At 42.8% G+C, this 21,794-nt stretch overlaps 1 protein-coding gene across 3 annotated transcripts in view; it reads right to left on the reverse strand.

Annotated features, from left to right (window-relative positions):
- The window catches only part of il12rb2 (interleukin 12 receptor, beta 2a), an 86,573-nt gene extending 67,098 nt beyond the window's left edge, over positions 1-19,475 (reverse strand). For 2 of the 3 annotated variants that reach the window (XM_072274690.1, XM_072274688.1), the window contains exon 1: positions 19,273-19,475. The gene's annotated coding sequence lies outside the window, so the exon portion shown is untranslated. Of the gene's footprint in view, positions 1-16,158; positions 16,226-19,272 lie in introns of all 3 variants that reach the window. The other variant, XM_072274689.1, reaches the window with a different exon arrangement.
- Positions 19,476-21,794: the final 2,319 nt, after the last annotated feature.

A 21,794-nucleotide genomic window follows, 5' to 3' on the forward strand; every position in this document is an offset into this window, starting at 1 on the left:
TATGATCAACTTTTGCTGCCTCTGAGACGTTGACATCTGAGAGCTTGAAGATGCTCATCCTTTCCACCACTGGAATTTCAGTGAGGTCTGGTATGTGTTTTCCTACTTGCCCTTCCTTAAATCCACAACTAGCTCCTTGGTCTTGCTGAGGTGAGGTGGTTGTTGTGATACAACTCAATCACCTAAACTACCTCACTCCTGTGAGCCACCTTATTGCCATCTGGGATTCTACCAATAACAGTGTGGTCATCGCAAATTTCTAAATGCTATTTCAACTAAGCTTAGCCATACAGTCATGAGTGTAGAGAGAGTAGAGCAGAGGGCTAAGCATGCATCCTTGAGGTGCGCCTGTGTTGATTGTCAGCAAGGAAGAGATGTTATTTCTGATTTGCACAGACCGAAGTTTCTCCAGTTTCAGATAGAGGTACAGAGGCCCAGATATTGAAGCTTGGCTATTAGTACTGAGGGGATGATGGTGTTGAATGCTGGGCTGTAATCAATAAACAGCAGCCCAACGTATGTCTTGTTATTGTCTAGGTTCTCCAAAGTAGAGTGTTGTGGGCAAATTGCAATGGGTCCAGGTCCTTCAGCAAGCAAGAGTTAATTCTATACAACCTAAAGTGACTATACCTCAGATTATGGACATTTGGTACCACTCTGCAGGAGACCTCACATTTTGGTTGGTTCACCAACCCTTTCAAAGTGTTTGACTGCACTGTCCTTGAAGGGAACAGGCGTAAAATGGGTAGGTTTGGCCATTATCTAGTTGGTGCCTATACGGGAAAGAAGGGGGTGGAGCCCATCAACACAATTCAGGGTTTAAAAGTTTCATACAGACACTAGATGCATGAAAATAAAAAAATGTTTATTGAAGTTGCAGATGTTGAAGTTATATTTTTATATATGTAACTTCAGAGCTTGGACCATCATGAATGACACGTGCTGTCAAGTGAAGTGGGGGTATATACACCTGACAGAAACACTGTTCCCTTGTGCCATCACACTGGCACGTGATCTTCTCCACCATAACTCACACTTATTCCAATCCACTGCCGTAGGGAAGGAAACTGCTTGTGTTCCCCAGCTGCATCTAAATACAGAGAAGTCTTTCATCAGCACAACGTGGATAATTCAAGGGATCAACTGCGTCATGAACTGTCTCTTCGTCAGACACTGCTTGCCCAGGGGTGGAATGGTACTTCAGCTGCTTGCAGGGATAAATGCCAGGAGGAAGCTTAGTGGGGAGGGATGAATGCGCAAGGGAATCTTGAAAGGTGCAATCTCTGTGGAAAATGGGGGGGGGGGGTAAAGACGTGTTTGGTGATAGGATCCCTTTAGAGGTTCTAGAAGTTGTGAAAAATTATGTGTTGGATGTGAAGCTCAAGGTGGGTAGGTTAGGACAAGAGAAACTCTATCCCTGTTAAGGGAAGATGGGATGAATGTGGATGTCTGAGAAAAGGAGGAGATGTGGGTCAGGGCAGCATCAATGGTGGAAGAAGTGAAACCCCGTTCTTTGAAGAAGGAGAACATCTCTGATGTATTGGAAAGGAAAGCCTCATCCTGGGAACAGATGCAGTGGAGATGAAAGAACTGAGAAAAGGAATAGCATTTTTACAGGAGATGGGTGAGAAGGGATAGTCAAGATAGCTGCGAGAAACAGTAGGTTTATAAAAGTTGTCAGTAAACTGTTTGTCTCCAGAGATGGAGACAGAGGGATTGAGAAAGAGGAGGGTGTGTCAGAGATGGACCAAGAGAATTTAAGGGCAGGGTAGAAGTTGGAGGCAAAGTTGATGAAATTGATGATCTCAGCATGGGTGCATGAAGCAGCACCAATGCAGATGTCAGCGTAGTGCAGAAAGAGTTAGGGAGCATTACATGGACTGTTCGTAGCCAACAAAAGGGCAGACATAGCAGGGGCTCATGCGGGTGTGGGTGTGAGTGTATTACGCCTCGAGTCTGGAGAAAGTGGGAGGAGAAATTGTTGAGGGTGAGGACTAATTCTGCCAGATGGAGGGGGAGGGTGGTAGTGCAGGGTAACTTGTTGAGAAAGAAGCAGAGAGCTTTAAGGCCTTCTTGGTGGTGGTATCAAAGTATATAGGGTCTGGACATCAAGGGTGAAAATGAGGCAGTCAAGGCCAGGGAGTTGAAAGTTGCTGAGGAGATTGAGGGTGTCTGAAGTGTTGTGGATGTAGGTGAGAAGGGAATGAATCTGTTGTAGTGAGATGCTGAGGGGTCAGTATTTTAACATGATTGTAGCCCATAGTGTTGTTCATTGAATTAGAATCCTATACAAAGATGCCTCCTCCACAACAAGCTGCAAAGACCAGAAACAGATTGGAATAGAGGAGATTGCGAAAGTTGCCCAAGAAGATGTCAGCAGTGAGAGGAATGCAAATAGGGTGAGAACTAATAACAACTTGAAGATATTATCTGAAAGAAGATGGATGACTCAATCTCCCTCGCACATCTCAGGTAAGGCTGGCAGGCTGAAAAGAATGTTAATAGGTTCCTAAGGCTTTCATAGGTCTTTACTGCATTGCATAATTTTGCACATGGAATAAAATAAATCTAGCATAACTTTTTAAGTCATTGCTTCAGCAGAGCAGTCACCAATGCACAAGTATTTCCTATAGATGGAGACCCATACTGAGTTAATGGCAGCATGCTAGTCATCCAGGCACTTTGGTAGCATAGCTGTTACAGCTCGGGGCATTGGAGTTTGGCATTCAATTCTGGCATCCTCTGAAAGAAGTTTGTATGTTCTTCCCATGAGTGTGTGGATCTCCTCCGGGTGCTCTGGTTTCCTCCCACAGTCCAAAGGTGTACCGTTTAATAGGTTAATTGGTCATTATAAACTATCCTGTGATGAGGCTAGTGTTAAATAGATAGGTTGCTGGGCAGTGAGGCTCGTTGGGCCAGAAGGCCCTGTTCTGCACTGTATCTAGAAATAACTAAGTAGGTAAGTAAGTTCATTTTATTTAAAAAAAAGCACACCCAGAAAAGTTCATTACTAGAACCAATTCCAGACCACTCTAAAAACATAAAACAGGGAATTCAGATAACAACCATAAGATCATAAGATCTGGGAGCAAAATTAGACCACTTGGCTTATTGAATCTGCTCCACCATTCCATCATGGCTGATTTATTATCCCTCTCAATCCCATTCTCCTGCCTTCTCCCTGTAACCTTTGACACCCTGACTCATTGAGAACCTATCAACTTACGCTTTAAATATACTCCATGATGTCGTCTCCGCAGCAGTCAGTGGCTATCAATTCCACATATTCACCACCCTCTGGCTAAAGAAATTCTTCCTTATCTCGGTTCTGAATGGACGCCCCTCTATCCTGAGGCTATGGCCTCTGGTCATAAACTCACCCTCTGGATATATGCTCTCCACACCCACTCAATTTTCGATAGGTCTCAATGAGATCCACTCTCATTCTTCTAACCTCCAGCAAGTACAGGCTCAGAGTCATCAAACACTCTCCGTACATTAACTCTTTCATTGCTGGAATCATTCATGTGAACCTACTCTGGAACCTCTTCTATGCCAGCACGTCTTTTCTTAGCTAAAAGGCCCAAAACTGCTCAGAATACACCAAGTGCAGTCCGACCAATACCTTATAAAGCCTCAGCATTACATCTTGTTTTCATATTCTAGCCCTCTTGAAATTAATGCTCACATTGCATTTGCCTCCCCTACCACCAACAGAATCTGCAAGTTAAACTTGAGGGAATCTTGCACAAGGACTCCCAAGTACCCTTTGCGTCTCTGATTTTTGAATTTTCTCCCCGTTTAGAAGATAGTCTATGCCTTTATTCCTTCTACCAAAGTGCATAACTCTACACTTCCCTACATTATATTCCATTTGCCACTTTGCCCATTCTACCAAGCTGTCCAAGTCTTTCCGCACACTCCCTGCTTCCTCAACACTACTTGCCCCTCCATTTACCTTCATATCATCGGCAAACTTGTTCACAAAGTCATCAGTTCTATGATTCAAATAATTGACATTTAACATGAAAAGAAGCCGTCCCAGTACTGGCCAATACCACCCGCCCTTTAGAATACATCTTTGGGATATATCTATCCTGTGCCTTCCGAACTGCTCCCAGAAACTCCAACTCTTGCTGTCATCCCTGCTAGTATCCCTTTCAGATCAACTTTGGCCAGTTCGCCTCTCATGACTGTAATTCCCTTTACTCCACTTCAATACTAACACATCTGACTTTAGCTTCACCCTCTCAATCTGCAGAGAGAACTCGATCATATTATGATCACTGTCTCCTATGGGTTCCTTTACTTTGATCTCCCTAATCAAATCTGGGTCATAACACCCAATCCAGAATTACCTTACTCCTAGTGGGTCAACCACAAGATGCTCTAAAAAGTCATCTCGTAGGCATTCTGCAAATTCTCTCTCCTGGAATCCAGCACAAAACTGATTTTCACATTCAACCTGCATATTGAAATCCCCCATGACAATCGTAATATTACCCATTTTACATGCTCTTTCTGTCTCTCATTGTAATTTATATCCCACATCCTGGCTACTGTTTGAAGCCCATGATGTGGGATAGGTGACTTTTTTATAGAAAGCTCTCAGCTGAGATCTGATGGGTAGAATTAAAAGAAAACAACAAGAGTTAAAACTACAATAAAATTTGCCTGCAAGCTTCCTGTAGTAAGAGGACATTTCATGAGTTGGTGAGGCTTGCATCAAAAAGCAGGATTGTGTTAAAAAGAAGAAGATTTGTTGGGCCTGATCCCCAGCTGCTTTATCCACCACCTGTGGATTCAGTTGCACTGCTGCTACCCAGTCTGCAAAGGTGAGCTGTGCCTGGTGGCCTTTACTCGGGCATGGGTTTACTGCTAGAGAACATGGACAAACTTCAAACCTACCCCTCCCACATTTTGCCCCTCCAAACTTTCAATTAGGGGAAGGGCAGAAAAATTTCCGTAAGGCCACAAGACATAGGAGCAGAATTAGACCATCTGGCACATCGAATCTGCTCCACCATTCAATCATGGCTGATCCTTTTCTCTTCTCCTCCGCAACCCCAGTTCCCAGCTTTCTCCCCACTACCTTTGATGCCATGTCCAATCAAGAACCTATCAATCTCTGTCTTAAATACACCCAATGACCTGGCCTCCACAGCTGCATGTGGCAACGAATTCCACAAATTCACCACCCTTCGGCTAAGGAAATTTTCCCACATCTCTGTTTTGAAAGGGCGCCCCATTATCCCGAGGCTGTGCCCTCTTCTCCTAGACTCTCCCACCATGGGAAACATCCTTTCCACATCTACTCTGTCTAGGCCTTTCAACATTCGAAATGTTTTAATGAGATCCCCCCTCATCATTCTGAATTCCAGCAAGTACAGACCCAGAGCCATCAAATGTTCCTCGTATGATAACCCTTTCATTCCTGGAATCATCCTTGCGAACCTCCTCTGGACCCTCTCCAATGCCAGCACATCTTTTCTAAGATGAGGCGCCCAAAACTGTTCACAATACTCAAGGTGAGGCCTCATCAGTGCCTTATAAAGCCTCAGCATCACATCCTTGCTCTTGTAAACTAGACCTCTTGAAATGAATGCGAACATGGCATTTGCCTTCCTCACCACCGACTCAACCTGCACAAGGACTCCCAAGTCCCTTTGCATCTCAGAATCTTGGATTTTCTCCCCATTTAGAAAATAGTTTGCACATTTATTTCTAATATCAAAGTGCATGACCATGCATTTTCCAAAACTTTATTTCATTTGGCACTTTTTGCCCATTCTCTTAGAAAAAGCATTAACATTTTAGATTGATGACATCACAACAACAGGGACAAAATGGCATTTAATCCAGCCAGGTGGCGTAATCAGAAATGTTATAATAAACAATCTCTCAGACCCTACTTAACAGAATAGAAAAAAATAAGCATAACTCAATCATTCAAGATAACAGACAGAAACCAGGAAAGCCATTTGTATTGTGGAGGTGTTACTTGAATTTATATTAAAGACAAAGTGACCAAGTACAAATGTGACTTGATTAGAGAAAGCAAAATGAGCTTTTTACAGAGTAAAATGTGTGATAAACTTACATAAGTTTTTATGAGACAGCAAATAATGTAGTAAACAGTATAATGTTTTTCTCATCATTTAAAAAAATACTCAAAATAGTTTCATAATAGAGACCTTTAGAGAAAAGCCCAAGGAACTGAGAGCAACTTACCTACCTGTTTAGGAAATGGTTCTCAACGATCAATCAAGAAGCATAGAAAATGATGGTGCACACAAACTGGGAGAAATTGATAGTTGGATCCAGGGAATATTTATACAAATCTCCCTTTGGAGCTTTAAGACTTTGGGAACTGACAAATGAACATGCATTACACCCCATCTGAGATCAATATTTTATTTTTATCACATTTTGTCCAGAGTTGTTCAGAGTACACTAGATTTGACTCAAGCTGTACTCTGTGAGAAATGTCAAAACTTGGTCCTGTTTTTGTTTTCTAGGTCTCATATAAAGATTAATATTTTGCCTTTTTGAATTTTTTTATTTTGCCCAGCTACTCCTGTCTGTGTAAAACTTGCGATGGAACAATAAATCCTTTCCAACTCATCTGAGCAAGCAAGATCACTTGGTATTTTCTTATATTCATTTCCAAATTTTTGGCATTGGCAAACTTGATTATATGATTCTCCATTGTGTCCTCCAGCTTGTTAGTAAGTATAGCAGATGGTTAAGGCTTGAAGTGACGTCTGCAATTATTAGGATTCTTAAGTCATCAAAAGGGTCAGGAATGAGAAACTTCCTTCTATAGGTAGGATGGATAAGCTAAGGAGACATAACCTTAATCAGAGCAAGGCTATTTATGACAGCAATTCATAATGACCCTCCACTCAAAGCTGGTAAAAAAAAACAATAAAAAAGTCTAAATTATTTAATTCTAAATAAGACAAAGTTCCAAGGAGGATGTAAGAACAGAGTGAGCTGGAAAGAACTCTGCACGTGAACTTGAAGAACACAACTGGAAAAGAAAAAAGACACAAACCAGGTAGGTTTAACCGCGTCAGCAAGACCAAGGAGCTGATTATTGATCGAAGGTCCATGAGCTCGTCCTTATCAGATGATCAGAGGCGGAGAGGGTCCTTGGTGTTATTATGTTGGAGGAGCTGTGTTGAGGCCTGCACACAAGAGCAATTATGAAGAAAGCATGGCAGTGCCTTTACTTCCTTCAGAGTTTACGAAGATTTGGCATGCCATCTAAAACTCTGACAAACTTCTATAGATGTGTAGTGGAGAGTATATTGACTGGCTGCATCACAGCCTGGTATGGAAACACCAATGCCCTTGAACGGAAAATCCTACAAATAGTAGTGGATACAGCCCAGACCATCGTGGGTAAAACCCTCCCCACCATTGAGCACATCTCAGACATCCCACCTCTCCCGGAACTTCCGGGAGTTTCCCGCAAATTAAAAGTGGCTCCCTGATGCCCGCAAATTACATACAATGTCCCGGAAATTGATTTTTTTGAGAGTGAGCGAGAGAGAACGCGCACGAGAGCGAGCGCAAGAGCAAGAAAGCAAGCGCGAGAGAGAGCGCCCACGAGAGACAGTGAGAGAGAGCGCGTGCGTGCGAGACCGAGAAAGCAAGCGCAAGAGAGAGAGCGAGAAAGCAAGCACGATAGAGAGCGAGAGCAAGAGCAAAAGCGAGAGAGAGCGAGAGCAAGAGAGAGAAAGCAAGAGAGAGAGCGAGAAAGCAAGCGCGAGAGAGACAGTGAGAGCGAGAAAGCAAGCGCAAGAGAGCCAGAGCAAGAGCGAGAAAGCAAGCGCGAGTGAGAGCGACGAGTGAGAGAGCGCACGCGATAGAGAGAGAGAGAGCAAGAGCAAGAGCGAGAGAGTTCCAAAAAAAGTCCGAGTGGTAGAGCGTTCCAAAAAATATATGAAACGTACGTCACCCCAGACTACCCTAAAGTGTACCCCTGCCTAATGGGGATCAAAATAATGACAGTGTTGCTCGCTGCACAGTTTGCAACAGTGACTTTTCTATTGCCCATGGTGGGTTAAGACTGTAAAAGACATGTTGAGGTGAGCTTAACAGGTGTCATTCGTTCATTAGCATAGCTAACGTTATTTAAACTAGCTGGCCAGCTGCTAAGGAGCTACTCTATTGCAGACAACCCACCTGTCCTGGAAGTGTCCCGCAAATTGATGGTGCTACCTCCCTGAAATGAGTTTTTGCAGGGTGGGATGTCTGACATCTACAGAAAGTGCTGCTACAGGAAAGCAGCATCCATCATCAGGGATTCTCACCACCCAAAACACGCTCTCTTCCCGCTATCACCATTAGGAAGAAGATACTAGAGCCTCAGGACTCACATCACCAGGTTCAGGAACAGTTACTATCCTTCAACCATCAGGCTCTTGAACCAAAAGGGAATTATTCGGATTTCTTATCTTTTTGACTACCAGAAGCTGTCACTCACATTCGGTAGCACCACCTTAACTGGAAGTCGTTAACCAGTATACCATTATGTATTTATTGAGAATGCCCACAAGAAGATTAATCTCAGGGTTACATATGGTGGCATATACTGTATGTACTTTGATAACAACACTACTTTGAACTTTTTGATCCTTATTTATTATTTCAATAAAACATAACCTTGGCCGAGGAAAAAGCCTTTCAGCTTTGACATTAATAGATTTTTGTCAGCCAAGGCTGTGAAAGAATTTAGAGCCAGGGCAGATGAAATGCAGTTCCGATGCAGATCATTTTAATTTCAGTGAATGACAGAGAGGGCTTAAAGGGCTATTCCTACAGACTTTCTATTCCTGGATACTATATCCACCAACTGATCAATGAGAGACCATACTTGATGGTGAATGCAGACTTCCAAATACAAAGCACATTGCATTCTGCCCAAATCAGCCTCTGCAGGTGGACAATATCATCATCTCCCATGTGCATGCTAGGTCTCTCTCCTCCGAACTGATATTTGTACTATGCTTTCTATCTCACTCAGCTGCCCAGTAGCAGCTTATGTGTGGATCCCACTTGTAAGGCAACGTCTGATGGCAGGGCTGGGGGGCGTGGGGAGGTGCTTGCAATGTAAGACTATGTTTCCATCACTATCTGCCAAACCCTGCACTGGCTTAGTATCAGATAGGTGCACGGAACAGATACCCCACTATCTCCACCCGAACCATTAACACGCATCTGACCTAAACAAGTGTTTCCATCAGTTCCCTCTCCCACTCTGATTCCCCTGAATTATCACCTACACCAACGGCAATTTACTGCTGCTAACTAACCTTCCAACCCACATGTTTGGCAGGTGGGATGGAAATGGGGCACCGCTCAGTATGTGAAGGGAGAAGGCTCAATGTTTGAGATGTGCAGTAACAGGGAAGGGGAGGGGAAGAAACCAATGGGTGTACATTAATATCATCTGTATCGATTGAATCAGAGGTGGACAGATGGGGAACAGTGTAATAGATTAAGTATGAAGACACCCTAACTCATCATCATCTCCCACAGAAATCTGTATATACAACACGGTAGATGACCCTAACCTCCTCAGGTGAGCACCAGCTACCTCTGGCTGTGTAACCCTCCACCTTACAAGGTGTAGTTCTCTTGGACAATGTGTGGGTATCATGGCCGTTGTGACTGACTCTCTGCGGTGTGTATAAACTGTGAGAAGTGGAGGCGAGGCCTGTAACCTTGCTTCACGTGAGGGTGTAGCTAAATGAAGAAATAGCCGTAAGATGAATGCTAAGGGAGTGGTGCATTTAGCACGAGGTTACTGAACTTGTAGCACTGCATCAGAGTGCCCGGAATGGCCTCATGGCATTTACCATCTGCATAGGGCGGGCCACTTAACTGTATCTGCGCAGATACCAGCCACCTTTCCTCTTTTACATCACCCTAACCAGCCCCTCTACTATTTTCCACCAGCTTCTCTAGCCATAAAGCACTTACATTGAGGTGCAAAATATCTTTAAGCTGCGCAAGCCAAAATTTTAGCTGATGTGGAAACTTGCTGCTGAGGCATCTGACTAATGAATAGTGTGGTCAGTGCTAGCTGTACACTACAAACATGCATGTACACCAAACTGGCTGCATTCCGCAGAAGGCCCAAGAGAATGACACATGGTCAGCTCTGTTACTGCTTTCGAAAGCTATTAAATTTAGTCCTCAAACTTTCAGGCCAATGAGTTTCCGTGGAATCAGAAATCTGACAAAAGCTTTCTTTAAAAATGTTAATAGTTATGACTACTAAGAGCGCTGGTAGGTTCAAATTATAACCTGAAATATTAATAGTTTTTCTCTCAAAAGACATTAACCTACTGTCGAGAATTTCCACAACATAGTTCTAATTTGCAGTATTTTTGATGTACTCATATGGCCTCTCAGAGATGCCAGCGACATCAGTGGAAGGAGTGAGCAATCATACCCATCAGGGCAGGAAAGTTTATATTATTTAAAATGAGATACCCAAGGAAAATGGAATATAAACATTTTATGGCCTCAAGGTGCAGTGCTTCTAGTTCACCAGATTTTTCTTTCTGGTTTATGTAACTTTAATCTTGCTTTCCCAGAGTTAACCATATACAACCCTGAGATTTCTTTAACTCCAAGAAACACAACAGAATCCACGAAACAAGAGCAAGTCTGCAGATGCAGGAAATCCAAGCACACAACAAAATGCTGGAGGAACTCAGCAGGACTGCTGAGAATCTATGAAAGACTGCACCCAACAGGACAGACAAACAATGGGCAGAAGATAACAAACTGTGGAAATACAAAAAGAAAAAGAAATGAAATAAAAATAAATAAATAAGCAATAAATATTGAGAATATGAGATGAAGAGTCCTTGAAAATGAGTCCATCAATTGTGGGAACAGTTCAGTGATGGAGCAAGTGTAGTTGAGTGAAGTTATCCCCTTTGGTTCAAGAGCCTGATGGCTGAGGGGTAATAACAGTTCCTGAACCTGGTGGTGTGAGTCCTACGGTAACTCTACCTTTTCCTGATGGCTGCAGCAAGAAGAGAGAATGGCCTGGATGGTGGGGGTCCTTGACGATGGATGCTGCTTTCCTGTGGCGGTGCAAAGTGTAGATGTTCTCAAAGGGGGAAGGGCTTTACCTGTGATGGACTGGGCTGTATCCACTACACATTGCAGGATCTTCTGTTCAAGGGCATTGGTGTTTCCATACCAGGCTGTGATGCAGCCAGTTTATATATTCTCCATCACATATCTATAGAAGTTTGTCAAAGTTTTAGATGTCATGCTGAATCTTTGCAAACTTCCAAGGAAGTAGAGGTACTGCTGTGCTCTCATTGTAATGGCACTTACGTGCTGAGTCCAGGAAAGATCCTCTGAAATGATAACACCAGAGGATTTAAAATTGCTGCCGCTTTCCATCTCTGATTCCCCGATGAGGACTGCCTCATGGACCTCTGGTTTCCTCCTCCTGAAGTCAATAATCAGCGCGTTGATCTTGCTGACATTGAGTGAATGGTGTTGTTGTGGCCCCACTCAGTCAGGTTTTTAGTCTTCTAAATGCTGATTCGTCACCACCTTTGATCTGACCAATGCCAGTGGTGTTGTCAGCAAACTTAAATATGGCATTAGAGCTGTGCTTAGTCTCAGTCATAAGTATAAAGTGAGTAGTACAGAGGGCTAAGCACACAGCACCATGGTGCACCTGTGCTGATGAAGATTGTGGAGGAGATGTTGTTGCCAATCTGAACTGATGGGGGTCTGCATGTGAGGGAATTGAGGATTCGGTTGCACAAGGAGGTACTGAGGCCATAGTGTTGAAACATTGATTAGTTTTGAAGGGATGATAGTACTGAATGTTGAGAGGTAATCAATGAAGAGCACCTTTGCTGTCCAGATGCTTCACGGTCGAGTGAAGAGCCAGTGAAATGGCATCTGCTGTGGACCTGTTGTGCTGGCAGTCAAATAGGAGCGGATCCAAGTCATTTCTCAGGCAGGAGTTGATATGTTTCATCACCAACCTCTCAAAGCACTTCATCACAGTGGATGTAAGTGCTTCTGGATGAAAGTCATTGAAGCAGATCATCAAGTTCTTCTTAGGCACTGGAATAATTGAAGCCTGCTTGAAGCAAGTGGTTACCTCAGACTGCCAAGGTAAGCGGTGAAAGATATTGATGAACACTCAAGCCTGTTGATTTGCACAAGTCTTTAGTACCCGGTCAGGTACCCCATCCAGGCTGGATGTACACAAAACTGTAAAGATAGGAAACTAATCCCATACCACAAATATCATGAGCGTTTTATTAATAATATTTATTTGATTATATGCAGTGGGAGTTTACTTCCTTTTTGCAGAGTCATTGGGACTCATAATACTGGATGAGTATGTGTTTCCACACTCCATTCGGGCCGATTTTTACTTCAATGTGGGAACTCCAGAGAAATAGAATGTAATCAGATGATAGGCTGTGGCTGCATATTTGTACCCTTTCACAAAAACTCTTCAGTAATATTTTAAAACCTGATTTTGCTAGACAATGTCATAAACCAGATTCAATTCTTGGTGATGAGAGTTGTCCATGCTTGTAGTTAGGACAGTCCAGTTAAAAAAAAATAAGGCAGCTGAAAAACGAGAAGGGTAGCTTTCTATATACTGTAGACCATTTTCCACTTTTATTGTTTAATGCTATCAATGTATTTAATGGAAGGGTTTTCAGTGAACCATTTGCAATCTAAACATTCAGAATTTATGTCAGGATTTCAGCTCTATCCCTCACACTATCCCTTAATTCAAAATAAATGACAAGCTCAATTTTATGGGTAGAGACTAATACAATAAAGCAGAAAATTCAGAGCTCTGGATTAAGTTAGATATTAATAACCCCGAAGAGAATAAAAATTGAAAGCCTCCATGAAATCAATCTCTTAAAAAAAGCTCATGAATTTTTTCATGAAAAGGATATTCTTATTGCCCCTTGAAACAATTTACAATTTGCCTGTGAAGTTTGCTAACTTCAGGATTTTCTGAACCAAATATAACTAAAAATAAGTTTTTTCATATTTTCTATTGATCTCGTTCTTTGAAAGTATCCAGGGAAATTCCCCCTAATAATGTCTGTCCAGGGTTGATTACAAAAATTACAAAACTCTTCTCCATCTGGCAGAACTGGTCCTCGCTCTCAATGATTTCTCCTTTGGTTCCTTCCACTTCTTTCAAACAAAAGGTGTAGCCATGGGCACTCACATGGGTCTCATCTATGCCTTTCTTTTTGTCAGCTACATGGAACAGTCAATGTTTCAAGCCTACACCAGTATCACTGGCCAACTTTTCCTACGCCACATCAATGACTATATTGGTCCTGCTTCCTGCACCCATGCCAAGCTCATTGACTTCATCAACTTTGCCTCCAACTTCCACCCTGCCCTCAATTTTACATGGTCCTTTTCCGACAACCCCTACCCTTTCTCGATTTCACTGTCTCTATCTCTGGAGACAGCTTATCATCTGATATTTTTTATAAACCCACTGATTCTCACTGCTACCTGGACTACAGTATACCTCTTCCCACCCTGTCACTTGTAAAAATGCCATCCCCTTCTCACAATTCCTTTGCCTGCACTACATCTGCACTCTGGATAATGCTTTTTATTCCAGAGCTAATGAAATGTTCTCCCTCTTCAAAGAAAGGGGCTTTCCTTCCTCCACCATCAACGCTGCCCTCACCCACATCTCTTCCATTTTGTACACATCCGCCCTCACCCCATCCACCTGCCACCCCACCAGGGATGCAGTTTCTCTTGTCCTCACCTACCACCCCACCAGCTCCTGTGTCCAGCACATAATTCTCCGTATCTTCTGCTATCTCCAATGGGATCCCACCACCAAGCACATCTTTTGCTTCACTTCCATTTTTCACTTTCCACAGGGACCCCTCCTTATGCGACTTCCTTGTTCATTTGTCCTTGCCCACTGATCTCCCACCTGGTGCAAGTGGAACAAGTGCTGCACCTGCCCCTCTACCTCCTCCCTCACTACCATTCAGGGCCCCAAACAGTCATTCCAGGTGAGGCAACACTTCACTGTGAGTCTGTTGGGGTTATCTACCATATCACCTGCTCCCGGTGTGGTCTCCTAAATATTGGTGACACCCAACGTAGATTGGGAGACTGCTTCACTGAGCCTCCATGTTTCATCCACCAGAAAAAGCAATATCTTCTGGTGGCCACCCATTTCAATTCTACTCTCCACTCCCATTCCAAAATGTCAGTCTATGGCCTCCTCTACTGCCTTGATAAGGCCAAACTCAGGTTGGAGGAGCAACACCTTATATTCCGTCTAGGTAGCCTCCAACCTGATGGCACGAATATCAATTTCTCAAACTCCTGGTAATTGCCGCCACCCCCCCCCCCCACCAACATTCCCTATTCCTATTTCCTTCTCTCACTTTATCTTCCTACCTACTCATTACCTCTCTCTGGTGCTCCTCCCCCTTTCCTTTCTTCCATGGCCTTCTGTCCTCTCTTATCAGATTCCCCTTTCTCTAACCCTTTATCTCTTGCACCAATCAACTTCCTAGCTCTTTACTTAACACCTATTACCTTGTACTTCTTCCTCCCCTCCCCCACCTTCTTACTGTGAAATCTCATCCCTTTTTCCAGTCCTGATGAAGGGTCTTGGCCCGAAAACTCAGCGGTTTTACTCTTCCATAGATGCTGCCTGGTCTGCTGAGTTCCTTGAGCATTCCAGCACCTGCAGATTTTCTCGAGTTTGTAAACCACCAGATAATCCCAATCACTTTATTACAACACTGTTTTAAAATACTCACAGGGACCAAATCTGCACTCCATGCAAATGTGCTGTGCATATCCAACAATTTGTATTTTATTGTTATACTAGTACCATTTTTTCTCTTTCCCCATAGTGAGTCAAATATAATTGCTTGCTTCCAAGTAACTAAAATGTATGAATGAAGATGACGGCATTGAAGATGTTGAAGCAATCACGATAGTGTACGGGGCATACACTGCCATTATTTACTCTGATAAGAGGATCAAGGATACTCTATTTAGTAATAAAGCCAGAAGTAGAACACATGGAAATCTCAGAGAGAATAACCATAAGATCACTGCATTTATTATTAGTAGTTTGTTGTTGGTCCTTTCCGCACCTTGTGGTGTATTGGGTGGCAACCTTACCATCTCATTAGCATTTTTTGCCTGTTTTTTTAAATGCCGAGTCACTAGCTCGACGCTCAACCCAGCACAGATGGAATGCGTACAGGGAGCCAATCGGATTCAAACTCAGGACCACTCACCTCGAAGTGCAGTGTGGACAGCACTACACCACTGGCTGGCACATTAGTATTTTCAAAAGGGAGAAATGAAGGTGATAATCCAAGATTTTAGACCTTAAGGTGGTTAATATAATGGGGTAGATTAAAATAGAGTAAGAAATTATTAGTTGGTTGATCTGCAGTGAGCCCATTCAGGATTATGTGTGAATGATAAACCTGGTTCTTTGGCAAGCAAAAAAAAAACTACTAGAATGATGGAATAATAAGTAATTAGTGCCAGTATTAAACTAAATAAAAGTGCTTAGGTGAAGGTAAGCAATTGTGCAAACCATAAGAAATGGAAGGATTATATCAAAGAAAAAACAATTGGTGTCCCTTTCTCAAAAACCTCCATTGTCTTCGCCCAACAGATCAATTTAAAATCCTTGTCAGTCTTACGTCTGTCTATTTCTTTTGAACAGAGAGTGTCATGAAATTTCACCCCAAAACTGTGGTGAGGCCAAGGAGGAACATTGAAAGTAGACCATTAAGTAGGCTATTTTTTTAAAAAAGTGAGGAGTGTTAAAGTGGAGATCCAGGAGATTCTGCAGATGCTGAAATATTACTTCCATTCTCAGTGTTATATAGTGGCTGAGATAAGAGGAAACAATAAAGAGGTCTTTTACTATTCTAAAACAGGAACTAACATGATTACAGTAAAAAGTAGTAGACTTCCTATATGCAAACTACTTCCTCATCTATTATTACAGTAGATCTGACAAGAAGGAAGCAATCTTTGATTCAAACGAATAATAAAACAGATTAGTGATTAAACTGAATAAAGAATAGTTTCAAAATATAATCACACCTTTTTAGGTTGAATAATGACCCTTGAAGAATCTTAGTCCAATGGAGAGAATTTTTGCCCTAAATTTCTGTTTGTAAAAGGAAAAAAAAAGTGATCACTGGATCAGTAATGGTAGGGTAGACATAAGATAGGCCAGGTTTACACGAGGAAGCCTATCTGGCATCAAACACTATGTGGGCTACAATTAGCAGTATGAATGCTGCCGCTACTGTTTCTGTTGCTGCATGAACTCAACCTCTCTGACAGTATCATACTCATTTTAAAATTCATTTATGGGATGCAAACATTGAAGACAACATCAACATTTTTAGTATGCATTCTTTTTAGCTCTTTGTAATTTGCCAAAAAAAAATCTAAAATCATTTCCCCAATCTTCGAATCACATAAATCCCAAACTTTGGTCAGCCAGCTGTGTTTTTATAACAATTTAGTAATTTGATGATTACCTTCCTTGGAAAATAGCAGGTTATCTCCTGAAGTTCGACATTATATCCTGTCTCCTTTCTATCACTAACATGCGTAGACATTGTGAACCTTCCCCCTATTTCACCTCACCAGTGCTGAAACTGTACACACTTGTACAATTTCTGGGCTTAACTACATTTCCCTTGATTTCCTTAATCACCATGTATCTGGCACAGGGTCAGTGTCATACAAGCACTGAAACAGGCCCTTGGCCTAGCTCACCCACGCTGACCAAGCTACTTAACCTGAGCTAGTCCCATTTGCCTGCATTTAACCAACACTCCTCTAAACGTTGGAGACAAGAGACAGCAGATGCTGGAACCTGGACCAAAAACAAATTCCTGGAGGAACTTGGAGCATCTAGTCCAGATGAAAGGACCCAAATGTTGACTGTCTACTTCCCTCTGTAAATGCTGCCTGTCCCACTCACTTCCTCCAGCAGGCTATTATTGTTCCCGCTAAACCTCCTCTATCCATCTACTTGTCTAAATGCCGTTGAAACCTTTTGATTATATCCACCTCTACCACTTCCTCTAACCAGCTTGTTCCATATACCCACCAACCACAAAGTCCCCTTTAAATCCTTCCCCTCTCATGTCAAACCATGCCCTCAACCCTGGGATAAAGACTGCAACCATTCAGCTCATTATTTTATAAGCTTCCATAAGGTCACTCCTCAGCCTTCTATGCTCCAGGAAAAAATTGTTCCAGACTATCTAGTCTCTCGTTATAACTCAACACCTTTACTTCTGTGCCATCCTTGTATTTTTCTGCACACTTTCCAGTTTAAAGTGATCCTTCTTATAGCTTGGTAACAAGAGTAGTACCAGATCCCATTTGGAATATACTCAGGGACCGAGCCCTAACTTCCCTTTAGGGTATGGGTCCAAAGACGTATTACAATCTAAATAAGAAATTTCTTCACTCAGTCCTAAATGCCCAACCCCTTATTTTGAAACCATCCCTTGCTTCTAGACTTCCCAGCCTGGGGGAAAATTCAACACTGCAACTATCTTGTCAAACCCAGTAAGAACTTTGCATATTTCCATGAGGTCACCTCTCATTCCAAATTTAAGAATACAGACCATGCCACATGACAAACTTGCCATCCTAGTAATCAATCTGTGAATCTTCACTACACTCCATCTAACACAAATATATCCTTCTCAGGTAAAGATATGAGACCTGTAAACAATATTTCAAATGTGTGCATGCACTGGAGAATACAGGGGAGATTCATGTGGATGTTATCTGGATTGGAGGACTTAGGGAGAGGGTGGATAGGCTGGACTTCTTTTCCTGGAAGCAGGGCCGGCTGAAGGATGACCTGATCCGAGTACAGGTATATGAGATTATGGGAGGCACAGATGGGATAGATAAGTCAAAATCATTTCCCTCACGGTAGGGTATTAAAAAAAAGGGAGCATAGGTTTAAGATGAGAGGAAAGAGTTTGAAAGGTGATCTGGGGGGATTTTTATTTTTTAAAACCACAAACAGAATGGTTGCCTGAGGAGGTGGTGAAATCAGTTATGTTTGGGATAATCAGGCTGGCACTTAAACAGGGAAGGCAAAGTGCGCATAAACACATCTAATGCGAATAAATATTATTAGTACAGTATAGCCGCACAAACGCTGCCCGAACATGGTGGGACGAAAGGCCCACCTCTATGTTCTTGGGCTCTGAGGTTCCGTTTATTGCTGTTCCTCAGCGGGCCACTTATAACATTCAGTCATCTCCATCTGCATTCTCCTTTCCAATCTGCAATCCCACTGACATGACAGCCCATGAGGAACGATAGCAACGTGAAGTACTGAATACCGCTTATCCACTTAATATGCGACAGTCCTGCAGACAATGAAGGGCTCAAAGTGTCTTCCTCTCTAACTCCAGGCGGGCAGTCCCAGCGCACCCACGCCAGAACTTCCACCACTGACACCCCGGTCACTGAGTCATTCGGCGGCGAACCAAACGAGGCACACTTCCACAACCTGACTCATAGAGTACTCCAAACCACCGACACCCCGCCCTCTCCCATATCTAGGATATTTTGACGAGAACGATCCAAGCCATCACCCTGGAAGGAGCTGATCCGTACCCCAACGGCGAAGGGTCATCGACCCCTCCACAGCCGCGGCGGTGTTGCCAGTATTTCCCACTTTAAGCGCAGTCCCAGCAAATCTTCTAACTTCGGCAGAGCAGATGAACGAATGGAAATAACCAATAATCTACCTGTACTTTCGGCAACTTTAATCTTAGCAGAATGTATCCACACATTTATTTCCCCCTTAACTTTTTTAGTATGATTCATACTTGATGGAAACATTTATTAAGTTAAAAGGAACGATTAACATTTTCCGCACAAACGGCAAATTAATTCCGAACTGAGGATACTATCTAACACGGATAATCTTTGAAAAAAAGAAATAAATCCGATTTTTAAGAGGATAATGTTACTCTTGTTAAGGCTCACTATCCGCCAGAAACAGCACCTACTTCCCTGCATTGAGCCGGATTTCATCCCCCCGCCCCCCGGCTGCCCAAGGGGAAACAAGGACTACTCTGCCCGAAAGTTGGCAGCTTCTCAGCGCCGGAGACCCGTTCCATGAACACAACGCATCGCCCAAAAAGAAGAGACCGGGTCACTCACGGTTCACATCACTCCGGGACCGGCGCTGTTCCACGTGTCGCGGCTTCTCTTTCCCCCGTTGTAACTCAACGCCGGAGACAGATCACAAAGCGTCGCCAAGAGCCCGACTATTCAATTTTTTTTATAGGGGAGAATTATCGGGGATACTATTTCTGACAAGTTTTAAACAAATCGCATGACTGCCGTTTAAACCACACACTTCAGCTGGGTTCCTCACTGCTGCGCTCCTGTGATTCTCTTTCAGAGCCCAGCCTAAAACCACACGCCTTTCACACCTCTGAAATGTGTGATCCTTCTCACACGCAGTCATCAAAAAAAGAGCAGACTGCTGCAATCTAACTTTCTAACTCAGTACTTGTGAAATTGAAACTGCTTTCCGAGCAGCCCCAGGATTGGAAGGAGTGGTTAGGTCCTTTATTAACATGGAGCGTTGGGCATTACATTGTCACTATCTCCTAAAATTTACATTAAATTTACATCGCAGAAGCAAAGCGACCGGCCCACTGACCTGTCGTTCTGTATTAACCCATCTCAGGTGCCCTACCCATATTCATGTTGCACTAAGGTAGTTCTCCCTCTCTGCTGTACTTCCTATCTTTCCATTCCTCTTTTTGTGTGCCTATCAGTTCCAAGAGTAACCAATCACGTTTTTTTTTGAAAGCTAAATGTTAAAAAAGTTTAAAATAAAAACTTGACCAAAGGAAAACATTTCACATTTTGAAATTGCTCCATTAGGATTCCCTTATCTTGTTGCCTCAAGTTCTGATCAACTGTTAGAGTTTCATTGTCCAACCTTAATAGTTTCATTCTGTAATCACAATTGTTCATTGTAGTTAACTCTATTGAATATTAGTCCATGGAGTAGCTGATTATCTTAGCACTTTTTCTTGTAACTTTATAAATTATTTGTATATCATGCATTGTGCAGAGCTATTTAAGCATTTTGTACCCTTCCCATTTTCAATTACTCAACTTGAAAATGTTTCAATCAGGACTATTTTCCCAATTGGGTTATTTGTATTGTACTCTTGTAGAAGGGTTACGTTTCACTTGATTTTCTGTTCACAAGCATATGATAAGTAATCCTCTTCTTCTTGAAATAAAATAATATTATTAATGTGTTTGTTCTCTTGGAATGATTTCACAATGTTGCTGAAAAAAAATATGGGCAGTGAATTCAAACCCTTAAACATTCATTCCATGAAACATTTTTCTTTGCATAACTCTTGGTTCTTTCATCAATCTTCCACATCTGATTCTTAACCTTCTACTTTTTTAGAAGTTCGTGCAGTAGATGAACAGAAGTTCATTCTATAGATGAACAGTATCCTGACTGGTTGCATCATGGCCTGGTATGGAATCACCAGTGGCCAGGAACAGAAGAAAAACCTCCAAAAGGTGCTGAATACAGCCCAGTCCATCACGAGAAAATCGTTGCCCACCACTGAGCACTTCTACAAGGAGCACTGACCCACAAGAAAGCAGTATCCATCATCAAGGACCCCCAACATCCAGGCCATGCTCTTTTCTTGCTACTACCACCGGGAAGGAGGCACAGGAGCCTTAGGTCACACACCATCAGGTTCAGGAGCAGTTCTTACCCTTCAATCATCAGGCTCCTGAACCAACGTGGATAACTTCACTCACCTCAACTCTGAACTGATTCCACAACCTACAGTATGTTCTTAGTTTTATTCTCATGTTCTTAGTTAGTTAGTTTGTTTATTTATTTATTTTGCTGTCTATCTAGTTATAGAACATAGAATAGTACAGCACATTACAGGCCCTTCGGCCCACAATGTTGTGCCAACCCTCAAACCCTGCCTCCCATATAACCCCCCACCTTAAATTCCTCCATATACCTGTCTAGTAGTCTCTTAAACTTCACGAGTGTATCTGCCTCCACCACTGACTCAGGCAGTGCGTTCCACGCACCATCCACTCTCTGAGTAAAAACTTGGTCATCTACCCTTATCCTCCTTTACCTGCCTACAGCTTTTCTCATGTTAACTACACCATCGTCCTCCAACACCCCTCCTCCGTCATCCACCTGTGTGGGGGCATGTTGGCCAAGTTCCATTTTTATCTTTCCAATTGAGCCAAGTAACTCACCTTCCAGTCCTGACAAAGGGTTCCGGTCCGTAACGTCGACAGATCTTTTCCACGGATGCTGCCTGACCTACTGAGTTCCTCCAGCGTGTTGTGAGTTTTGCTGAGTAAAAAACCTTCCTCTAATATCCCCCCTTGAACTTCCCACCCCTTACCTTAAAGCCATGTCCTCTTGTATTGAGCAGTGGTGCCCTGGGGAAGAGGCGCTGGCTATCCACTCTATCTATTCCTCTTATTATCTTGTACACCTCTATCATGTCTCCTCTCATCCTCCTTCTCTCCAAAGAGTAAAGCCTTAGCTCCCTTAATCTCTGATCATAATGCATACTCTCTAAACCAGGCAGCATCTTGGTAAATTCCCCCTGTACCCTTTCCAATGCTTCCACATCCTTCCTATAGTGAGGCGACCAGAA

The sequence above is a fragment of the Mobula birostris genome, chromosome 12 (assembly GCF_030028105.1).
Source record: "Mobula birostris isolate sMobBir1 chromosome 12, sMobBir1.hap1, whole genome shotgun sequence".
Classification (NCBI taxonomy): Eukaryota; Metazoa; Chordata; class Chondrichthyes; order Myliobatiformes; family Myliobatidae; genus Mobula; species Mobula birostris.